Source organism: Heloderma suspectum, chromosome 4 (genome assembly GCF_057233095.1).
Source record: "Heloderma suspectum isolate Gila_16-S chromosome 4, 16-S_ref, whole genome shotgun sequence".
Classification (NCBI taxonomy): Eukaryota; Metazoa; Chordata; class Lepidosauria; order Squamata; family Helodermatidae; genus Heloderma; species Heloderma suspectum.
The window spans coordinates 225,884,672-225,896,344 of record NC_139461.1 but is presented as its reverse complement, the minus strand read 5'-3'; the positions used below and the strand labels follow the sequence as shown (position 1 = coordinate 225,896,344).

General features: G+C 41.1%; 1 pseudogene across 1 annotated transcript; it reads right to left on the bottom strand.

Moving 5' to 3' along the window:
• Window positions 1–3,521: 3,521 nt before the first annotated feature.
• On the bottom strand, window positions 3,522–6,031 carry LOC146348151 (solute carrier family 25 member 3 pseudogene; annotated as a pseudogene). The gene has a single exon (XR_014790553.1). The product of XR_014790553.1 is annotated as a solute carrier family 25 member 3 pseudogene (transcript).
• Between the last annotated feature and the right edge of the window lie 5,642 nt (window positions 6,032–11,673).

The window sequence follows — 11,673 nt, the reverse complement described above, 5'->3', positions numbered from 1 at the left end:
TCTAGTACAGCATCTGAAGCCTCCCTATGAGAGCAGCCCACCACCCCAATTTTGCCCCATTCCAGCAAACTGTTGCTGAGTTATTGCTCCCACTCAATTTTTCCCAATATGTGTACTTTTGCTGGAAGAAGCCAAAATCCCTGATTCTTGAGTGCAGCATCTGAAGGCTCCGCTTGAGTGCAGCCTCCCCTCTCCCAATTTTGCCCCATCCCAGCAAACTGTCACAGTTATTCCTCTCCCAACCTTTCCCCCAATGTGCACACTTTTGCCTGAAGAAGCCGAAATCCCCAATTCTCAATTGCAGCATCTGAAGATTCTCCCCGAGAGCATCCCTGACCCCCAATTTCTCCCCATTCCAGCAAACTGTCCCAGAGTTATAGCTTCCACCCCACCCCACCCTTTCTCCTTCTCTGGGCACTTTCTCCTGTTCACAATGAGAGGCTCCCTTGATCCTGAGACCTTGCCTGATCCCTACTGCAATAAAACTCTTATGCATCAGACTTTACACAATATCAGGGAAGCGATTTCAGATTCTGAAGGCTCAAAATAGTGCTGGAAAGGCAGGTGAGTTACTCTAGTTACATAGTTTACCGAGGGCAGGACCAGATGAAAGACACACCCCTAGGAATGCCCCCATCATTCCAAATTGGGCACACAGCTTCTCTACCGCAGGGGAGCCGAATTAAAGAAAATCAATGGAATAAAAGTACTCTGCAAAAATGTGGCTTCCTCACAGGTAAACTCCAGAGTGGCAGCAGAGTGGCCATGACAACATGTGTCCCTAATGACTTTAAGCCAAAGCAGCATCGGAGAAAATCTCCCATGTAGATGTGCCCCTAATGACAAGCAAGCAAAGTGAAAGGGAAACTTTAGCTTTTGAAGAAACAGAAATAGTTGGGAAATCTGCAACTGCTGAATTGTCATCAGTCATGTGGCATCTCTGTCAGAAAAATAGTGGCAACCTTAGTTTAATGTTGGGTGCTTGGGCTAATGTCAGACTCTTCAACCTCCCTAATAGTGGAATCCTCTATCTATGTAAACCAGAATAATCCCCCAAAAGCTTAAGAGGTGAAGCATCAAGTAGTAATTCTAAAAACTAGTTCTGTGTGCCTCTGCCTGGAAAAGGTGATAACCCTTCTAATTACAATTCAAAACCATTCTTGAAAGATGCTTTTCTAACCTGAATTATTTTTGTTTAAGTCTCCAGCTGGAACAAGAGCACTGTGTAAACATGATATTCTTCAGATGTTCACTACTGAAACACATCCAGCTGTTGTATTCTTATCACTCCACGAAGAATTGTAGGCTACAATCAGCACATGCTGATCATCACAATAGGAAAAAATGTATGCAAAATAATTTGCATGTCAAAATATATTCACATTTTGAATTGTTGGAAGGAAATGTAGAGGGCAGGGGGAGTTCTGATTGGTTCTATCTTTTTACAAAATGCATCTTTTACCAAAAAGTGTATTTGCACTCCTGCTTTCATAAAATAATGATTTGCATAAGAAAGCCACACTTTACTGTGGAGAAATCAAGAAATATGTTTCCCATAGGTTCTTTTCTTATTTAGGCAGATAACTTTTACTCCAGCTATATTTTACTATGATACACCACTTTCATGTATCTCATGCTATTTTCATGTATGTCTATGTCACATGTCTTTTGAGCCTTCTAAAATATCATCTGAAACACCCTCCCCCATCCTTGCTCTCCAGGTGTGTTGGACTACAATTCGCATATGGCCAAATGTGGGGGAGGGTGCATTCTACTGGGACCTAGAGATCCAGAAGACCCTGGCCTAAGCTGCAATCCCACTACCATGAGAGGGAAAATGAAGCTAAGTAGTAGAACATATTTGAGGACATTTATGGAAACTTATTTCCCTGTATCTCTGTACCTGTTGCCCAGATCCTATGAGATTTGCTCGAGCCAATCAGAAACATGTTATAGCACAACAACCAATATTCTGAACAGTGAGATGCTGGCCCAGGCTCTTCTCTAGAACAGAGTGTGCTTGTGCAGTTAAATTAGGACATGTAGTTTGAGAAATGACAGGTTTGTGTTTCCCTATGTAATAATCTTTCTCAAAAACGACCAGTCCCAAAGTTTCTTATGCATATACAGGAGGGAGGGAAAGGTGGGAGGACAAACACCATAACAATCAGGAACATTGATCCCAGAGAAAGTGGTGCTGGTAGGATTTGCAGCCCAAAATATATGCAACTAACAGTGCAATTCTGTAAGTCTACTCAGAAGTATTACAGAATTCAATGGGACTTACTCTCAGGTGAGTATTGGACTACACACTAAATGTCTTGTTCACTCACATACATTACCATGCTTCTATGCTTCTATGTCTGGCTTCTATGCTTCTATGTCTGGCTATCTTACAATATTCTACTATGGGACAAGAACAGTTAAGCCACCTAGGTTGCAATCCTATTCAGATAGGTGGCCGCCTCCGAACTCGGAGGCGACTGCTATCCAATGCAGGGCAGGAGAAGCACGGAGCGGCTAATTCCCTGCACACTTCTCCTGCCCTGCATTTTTGGCTAGACAGCCGATTGCGGCTGTCTAGCCACGGGAGGGCTGAGCAGGAAAGGAGGCTGCTGTACAACACATTGGATGTGTTGTACAGGCATTTCCACCCTCCCTGCCTCAGAACGCCCCTTTTCGGCTGCTCCACACTCCTCGTGCAAGCGTGGAGCATGGGGCTGTTCCGTGCTGCCTCTGAGGCAGCGCGGAAGTGGGGGGAGGTCAGTTCCAGGAAAACCAGATATCCTATGGCTGTTTAGCCGCTGTCTAGTGGCCATAGGATTGCTCCCCTAGTTATTGTATCTACTGAGGGTACATCTGCAAGAGAAATTGACTTTGGGGAGATAATTCATAAATTCATACTTTTGAAACAAAAAAGGCCAGAAAAATAAACCTGTAAAATAAATTGAACCATTTACATTTGTAACTGTGTTGGTCCATTAGAATAAAGAAAATCAAAACATTGACAGGATAATAGCTTTTTTAGGACCGACCAAAGTTGTAGAATAGTCAACAAGCTTTGTAGGAGTCTTCTTTAGGTTGGATGTTATGTTAAACAAGAACAGCAAAAAGGGATGTGTTTGGGGCATGGTAGGAAAAAGCTCAAATGTGGGCCATGGTGTAAGTTCAGAAATGTAGAATTAAAATAGAAACTTTTTTTTCATGAGTCATGAGACTAGATGTATGGGATGGGATCGTGGCATGTGTGTGGGAAGTGGCCTATGTTACAAGGTTGTACTGGGCCCCAAAATATGATGATTAAGTCCTTTTAGATATAGCAGAAATATGTAAACAAGTTTAGTACACCTTGAGAAGCAGGTTATTATTACTACATATTTAAGAGATAAATGGGGACCATCTACCAATACTGGTAATAATATTAACTTGCAAGACCGTATATTTGAAATAAGAAACTTTAAGAGGGAGCAGGGAGGATTGGCTTCTGTGTGAAATGAGAAGTTACTAATATGTTTTAGCAAACACTGTCTGATGGGAAGCCTATATTTCCACAATAACTTTATTTGCTATTACCGCAATAAATGTCCACATGAAATTGTAAGAAAACAAGCTATGAATTATAGAGAAAGCATAACATGTATGTTAAATACACATGCAGAATTTTAGCTGAACTGCAAGGATAGAAAAAATATTTCCATACTGTGGTACCTTTATCAGTATAATGCTAGTAACTTGTAGGATGCTTGTTAAAGAAAAAGTAGACTTGTTCAAAATCAGGGGAAACTACTTCCTTATAGAGAGAGAAGCATTGTCCAATGAACATAAGGAGCACGATCCTAAGATATGCGCAATGAGTCTATTTTGTTGTTTTCCAGCACAGCAGTCTCTACCTACACCATTTAAAAAACTCAGAATACTTCCAATAAGGCTTGCGGTAAGGTACAGGGGCCTGCCAAAAGAAAATAAAAAGTCCTGCCAAAAGTACACAATCCATTGCCATGCATAAACAACCTCTCTGGATCACTGCCAAAGCCTGTGATCCTAAAAAACACTGTAATGTAATCTCACTGGCTTTCAGAGTACAACTTTTCAGAGAATATAGTTTGATGTTGCTTCAAACATAACATCAGATTTAGCTAATGTACTGCAACTTATTATAGCAAAATCAAGATGCCATCTGATACTACTAACAACTTGACCAATTGACAATAATTTTCAAAGCATCACAACAGTATTACAACACTCAACTAATCTAGCAGTTGCTATTAACTGGTTAACCTTGAAATATTTAACAGCCTATAAAAACTATAAACCACATTATGCACTATGTATTTTGAGCACAATTGATAGCAAAATGAAATTGCAAAACTGTTATTCTGTTAAATTATATGCATTAATGTTGTATTAAATAACCATTTAAAGTAGTTTATTTAATAGATTGTTAAAGCAGTATGCAACTTAGTTTCGTATTAGAGTAAGGCTATAATGGATTTCCATGGTCCACTGATAACCACGTCTAAGTGGACTAGAAATTCTGATAGAAATAGGGCATCCTTGAAACACAGCAGCGTAGGTTTCATACTGTGTGTCTATTTTTTAGAGAGTTTCTTCTTCAAAGAGGCAGGCATCTCAGGTGGTGGAGGCCGAGGCAGCTTGAGATAAACCTTAACTGAGTCATAGATGAACCACTGCAGGGCAGTGAGGGTGCCAATCATCAGGATGCGTGTGAAGAGGCCTTTCCAGATGCCGTACATGCCCAACCTCTTGAGGACATCTATGGCGGTGCTGCCCTTTTCTTTGTTGAGCACAGACACCACGGAATCAGCTGGGTGTGAGACTATAGCACAGAAGATACCGGCAATATATCCACCAACAAATGTAACTCCAAGTTGTTCCATCTTGCTGCACTTATCGCGTGGCTTTGGTACAACATATTTATAGATAGCTTCTACTGTTCGTTCAAAGCAGGAAAACTTCATCATAGTATAAGGGATCTGGCGCATCCAGAGTGGAGATACACCCTTATAGAAAGCCCATAGGCCTTCCTCAATGTACATCTTGGGAGCTGCCTCCCGCAGTGTGTTGGCATAGCCCTCCTGGGTTTGAATTCGTACCTTGACTGCTTCCATTGGGGCCAAAGCAATGTCAGCAAAGAATTCAGCACTGGCTGAAGCAGCAAGGTAGAGGCTGGTCCGCCACAAATAAGCTTGTTCAGGGCCCAGCAAGTCAGAATAATATATCTTGAAGAACTCATAGAGACCAAACTTGCCAAGTCCTTGCATGGAATAGCCTATGGCTGTTGGGGCCCATCCCTTGACCAGACCACGTGCTCCCTCCTCTTGCACGGTGAGAGTAAGGCCTTGCACAAGCCCCCGATAGCGTTTAGGTTCCACCTGCATGCGACACTTCACCACATCCAGTGGCACCACAGCTGTGTGGGTTGCACCACAGCTCAAGACACCACCCATGGAGCATAGCAGCAGATATGACAGTGACCCATACTCACAGCAATACTCCTCATGTTGTACAGGAGGGCTCTTCTGTTTGTTTATAGAAGCTGCTGAGAGGCAAAGGCGATGTTTCTGCAGAGAGGTTGGAGAGCTGTCCATGGAAGCCTCTGTGTCCCTGTAATTGTTTGAGGTCTTGCACTGAGAAGGAGGCAAGCAGCTGCCACTGCTGTTTCCCTCTAAGCTCCAAGTGGGGCAAAGAACTGTCCAAAGCTGGGACCAGAGCTTGGGGTGGGGATGTGTGCTACATGTGAAGGCCTCCATTTCCATTTTCTCCTGGCTGCTGAGGGATTTGTTCTCAATGCCACGTCTCCTAAGGCTCCAGGAAGAAAAGGCAGCTGTTCCCCACAGCCGTGATGTGTGCTGGGAGGAGGAGAACTTGATGCTTCTTATCTCCTCCTTCCAAGAACTGTACTCTCCCCAGCCTCCAGGAGGACAAGGCATACTCAAAGCCCAGAAGAGGGCCTAGGTCTGTCTGAAGCTGTTGCTGCTTTCCCAACTGCCAGGATCCTCAGAGTTCTTCTAACCACAGAGATTCAGCCTAGATCTCCCAGTAAGTGGACTGTGTATTATGATTGTAACCAGCCGCTCTAGCCCCTTCCAGTGTGGTTTAGAATGCTTTGCTAAAACCAACAAGGCCTTGGTGGGCAAAAAATGCCTGGCATGAAAGACGGAGGAGGTTATTAAAAACATGCAAAGTTAAGAACTGGTAGTGGTTATGTTGCCACAAGGATAAAACACATTTTAATAAACTCTAACCCCTTTGTCAAACAAGTAGGAATCACGTGTCCACATTCAAAGTGGCGATAATCAATTGGAGTTATCTTATGTATTTTAATCATCAGTGGCTGACTGTTTCCACGTGCCCCTGGGAGAAATAACAAACATACATATGCACACAAGATGTCTCAGAAATTAAAACCTTGAGAGGCCCTGGTTATCAGCTAGCCAGTAGTGATAGTGGCTATATGTCACTTGGCCTTAACTAAATGCCACTATGATCACCTTGGAAGGAGGTGGATGGATATAAATCAAATTAATAAATATTAATTAGTGATTGTTAATCTTGAAAAAAGGGCATGTTGTTTGTGAGAATACATTCAAAGAAATAGTGCTGGAGAAAAGGGAAGCATAATGGGAGGGAGTTGAAGGATACAAGAGGGACGGAGGGAAAGTGATATTCAGGATAGTACTGGTGGTTGGAATGGATTGTGTGAGAAAAGGGTCATATATTATTTTACTTAAATTACAATAATAAATATTGTGCCTTGTCAATAGATCTCTGTTTCCAACCCTGTATGCATTGTTGCGGACTATAACGGATGAAAAGCTAGTTGCACACTTCCATCTCATGGTCAGTTTGACCCTCTACTGTACAGCTAGTGAGGACTGGCCTTGTCTTTAGGCAGGGAGAGGAAAGGTCTCTCTCTCTCTCTCTCTTTCTCTCTTCAATGTTTATTATTTATTTATACAAAATTTTATACCCTGCTTTTCCCCCTCCAAAATGAGTTGCTCAAAAACAGGCACAAAAATAGCAATCCATCGTCAAAACGCAATCACCAGACTAAAATTAGCAAGAAAAAGCAAGAACACAAGGAGCCAAAACTATCACTCGATAAATGTTGATTGTTAGTTTTGGGTCCTTGTTCTCTTGCTTCTTTATGCTGCTTTTAATCTGGTAACTGTGTTTTAATTATGGATAATCAGACTGACTGCTGTTGCCTCACATATCATTTTTATTTGAATGTGGGAGCTTTGAGGTTAAGGATTGCCTCCTAAGTACATTGTGGCAGTGGGGTGGGAGATCACATTTAAGTGCAAGACCTGACCCCATCTCACCATGCACAGAAATTAGAGGAAGAAGTATTATCTTAAGAGACCCCTGTAAGGCAGAAATCTATGTGTTTAATATATGAATGATCCAATATATAGAATAAACCAGGAATGCATTCTCTAAGGTACCAAAGGGGGTGATAAGAATTTACTGTACATTGTTTTATTGTTGTTACAAAAATAACATACTGTCCACCTGTTTGTGAGAGATCAGTGAATAAATGAGAAAGCCTTGGCTGTGCTTCTGGCCTTCAAGACTAAACCACTGGATTCTGGCCAATTGTCTCCATGCTGTCAATAGATAATAAAAGCCTAGAATCACAGATATCAAGAAAGGAACTGTCACAACAAATTTAGGCACTTGTTCCAGATGTAAACATTTTCCCTTATTTTCTGGATATATCTGTGCTGCTGCTGCTGCTATTGCTTGTCCTACTCTCTCTTGCATCTCTCTCTGTTCTCCATCTTTAAAGCAGCCCTTGAAATCTTTTAGGCCTCTTTTCATTTAAGATAACTTGCATCCAGTTTACTCCTGACTGCACCTCCTTCACAACGCTAAATTTTATTCCCTTATTTTTAACAGGCATGAAGAAAGAAAACTTAAGTTTAAAAGCTTTCCAGGCAGATATGATGGACACAAGATGCTAGACAACTATCTGGTCTTTCAATTCTCCATACCACTGTGTTAAAACTGATGCCTTACAAACTGATGCCTTACAAAAATGCCTAACAGGAAAAGTGTCTGAGAGAAGGTCTGATTTTAAAGCAGATTATTTGTCCTCCTGAAAGCAGCAAAAAGCTAGAGAAGGCAATGATCAGAAGAGGCACTACTGTGTAGGTCAAGTTCTTCAACAGTACAATCCTCTAGCAGAAGTTGACCTTTTGGCAACTGTTGGAACCAACAACTCCTGAGTATTTTCGGACATGACTTTATATCTTTTTATGGTATTGGAGTTGGAGGAAGTTAAACTAATTCTCTGATACTTGGTTCAGATCCTCTTCTTTTTCCTAAAATGGTGGAATATTCAAGGTATATTTTATAGGATCAGTTTCCTTATTTATTTATTTTATTTATTTATTACATTTATATCCCACCTTTTTTCCTCCAAGGAACTCAAGGTGGCGTACATAATCCTCCTCCTCTCCATTTTATCCTCACAACAACTACCCTGTGAGGTAGGTTGGGCTGAGAGTATGTGACTGGCCCAAAGTCACCCAGTGAGCTTCCATGGCCGAGTGGGGACTAGAACCCGGATCTCCCAACTCCCAGTCCAGCACTCTAGCCACTACACCATGCTGGCTTTCCTTCACAAGAGAAGTCCTAGATTCTTGTACATTCTAGAAGGATAGGCACATCAGTATTTAAGAATGTAAAAGACAAAATTACACTGGCACTTCAAAGGCTAGCTGCTTTATTGGTGCATGGGTATCATCATCAGGAAACATTTTGTAGGCAAGAATAAAACTTTTCAAATGCATAACACAGAAAGTAACTAGCATCTACTCAGTCCACACAATGTATCTGATGAACTATGCTATTACCAATAAAACCATTTCCCCATTAAGTCAATTTAGTCTGTAAGGTGCCACAGGATTACAGTATGATTGTGAAAATCTGCCTGTTTAAATATTTTCAGGTTGAGAAAGAATGGATGAGAACTAGGAAGTACTTGCCAAAATCTGTGCAGGCACCAAAGTTCAACATGTTCAGAGTACTCCTGGGTGCTTCTTTTCAATTTCAGTACAATACCAGGAAAAAGTAGGCCTTAGCTACAGCAAACCCACATTTGCAACCTCTGGCCAGTCAAATAGGTTTAAAGTTTTCCTTCCCTTACAAGTTGCCCTGGTAGTTAGCTTCATAAATTAACCAACCTCTAATCTTCCTGAAAAGATTAAGGCTGGCCATAAAACAGTAATTTATAGACATAATTTTTGAGAAATTATACTGTTATGCTGTGTATCACATTTTTCTGCAACTACGTAGTATTTTCTTCATGCAAAGATTATTGCTAGAATTTGCCCAGTGCAATAAAATATGTCAGTTTCAATAGAAAACTGTCATCATATCTAATAAACAACCTCCAGGTTGAAAATGGTTTGGAAACTTCAATTAATACTGAATATGGCTGCTTGAATTTTGGCTGGTTTAAGTAGATGGAGCAATGTTACATAAGTTCTGAAGAAAATACAGTCAATACTGAGCCCAACTCAAGGTGCTGATGCTTAGTTTTAAAGCCCTAAACAGCTTGGAGCCCAAATATCTTCAACTTGCCCATGCTCTAAGATTATTTGGGGAGGCCCTTTCTCGCATTGCATCTATATGATTGAAAGTACTCGCATTGTACTTTAATGTTTGATATTGTTTTAACATTGTACTGATTTCAGATTTTTATGTATACTGCCCTAAAGTCCATTTTTAATTGAAAGCAGTTAATACATTCTTAAAATAAATCATAAATATGAAGCCTTATATTTGGCCCACATCTGCATGTCCATCTCTTAATGGCTGCATCAAGTGGTCAGTTGTATGGTTTAATGAGTCAATAGGCAACAGACAGAACTTCATATTAGCTGACACCTTAAACACAATGTTTTATAATTCAATACATTCACACATTCAGGCTGTGAGTTACCCTTCACCTTTCCTCCACATGTATACTGAACGTATGAAGAGTGTGAAGGAACATGCCTGCTGGCTCTGCCCCAGATTTCCACGTGTTCAGAAGAAGTGTGAAATGGGTCTGTGTGTGTACAGCCATGACCCTGTGTGATCAGAATTCCCAGTTGCATAGAGGAGCTATACATAAGTGGAGCCCCTTTCATACTTTCATCCTATGAAAGTCAGGGGTGGGACTCCTCCCCTTCTACACATTCAGTATACATGTGGAAGGAAGATGTGAAAGGGATAAGTGATGTATAGGCATGTGTAAACCAGACCAAATAAATATAATCTGCTTTTTAAAATGCATGCTGCCCTATAGGCACCTCTCCTCCTTTTTCTGAGGGTGATCCAATTCTGCCAAAGTGATAAAAAGCTTCTTCATATTTAATGCTTTGGGACAATTAAGAACGTGTGTGTGTGTGTGAGAGAGAGAGAGAGAGAGAGAACAAGAGAGAGAGAAGGTGCACATCCATGTTTTTAGACAGGGTGGAAAGGTGGGATAATAAATAAATAATCCTCTCCTACTAGGTAAAAACACTTACAAAATTTGGATTAAAGGGAAAATAGAAATAATTATTAAAGTAGAGCTAAACAAATAGTCATATCTTTTTCTTTTACAACATATCTAAAAAAGAATACATTTCAAATAAGCACTACGGATTATAAACAGTATATTTGCAATTTGTTCAGTGATTAGCCTATAGCTTGCCTTGTAAGCTATGAATATCTTGCTTGGCTGTTTGGAAGAAGGGTTTTTTTTAGAAAGAGACACTATGAGTTACTTTGGAATATATTAATTTATATGCAGAGTACATCATGAGAAACGCCAGGTTGGATGAATCACAGGTCGGAATTAAGATTGCCAGGAGAATTATCAACAACCTCAGATACGCAGACGATACCACCCTAATGGCAGAAAGCGAAGAGGATCTCAAGAGCCTCTTGTTGAGGGTGAAAGTGGAGAGTGCAAAAGCTGGTTTGAAACCCAACATTAAAAAAAACTAAGATCATGGCATCTGGCCCCATCACTTCCTGGCATATGGAAGGGGAAGAAATGGAAGCAGTGACAGATTTTATTTTCTTGGGCTCCAAGATCACCGCAGACGGTGACTGTAGCCATGAAATTAAAAGACACTTGCTCCTTGGGTGGAAAGCTATGGCAAACCTAGACAGCATAGTAAGACGCAGAAACATCACGTTGCCGACAAAGGTTCGTATAATCAAAGCTATGTGAGAGCTGGACTATAAGGAAGGCTGAGCGCCAAAGAATCGATGCTTTCAAATTGTGGTGCTGGAGAAGTCTCTTACGAGTCCCCTGGACTGCAAGGAGGTCAAATCAGTGCATCCTAAAGGAAATCAACCCTGAGTGCTCATTGGAAGGACAGATACTGAAACTGAAGCTCAAATATTTTGGCCACCTAATGTGAAGAGAAAACTCCCTGGAAAAGACTCTGATGCTGGGAAAGATTGAAGGCAAAAGGAGAAGGGGACGGCAGAGGATGAGATGGCTAGATAGTATCACCGATGCAATGAATATGAACTTGAGCACACTCCGGGAGAGAGCGCAGGACAGGAAGGCCTGGCATGCTATGGTCCATGGGGTCACGAAGAGTCGGACACGACTGAACGACTGAACAGTAACAACAACCATGGTAGAAAATAAAAAATAAA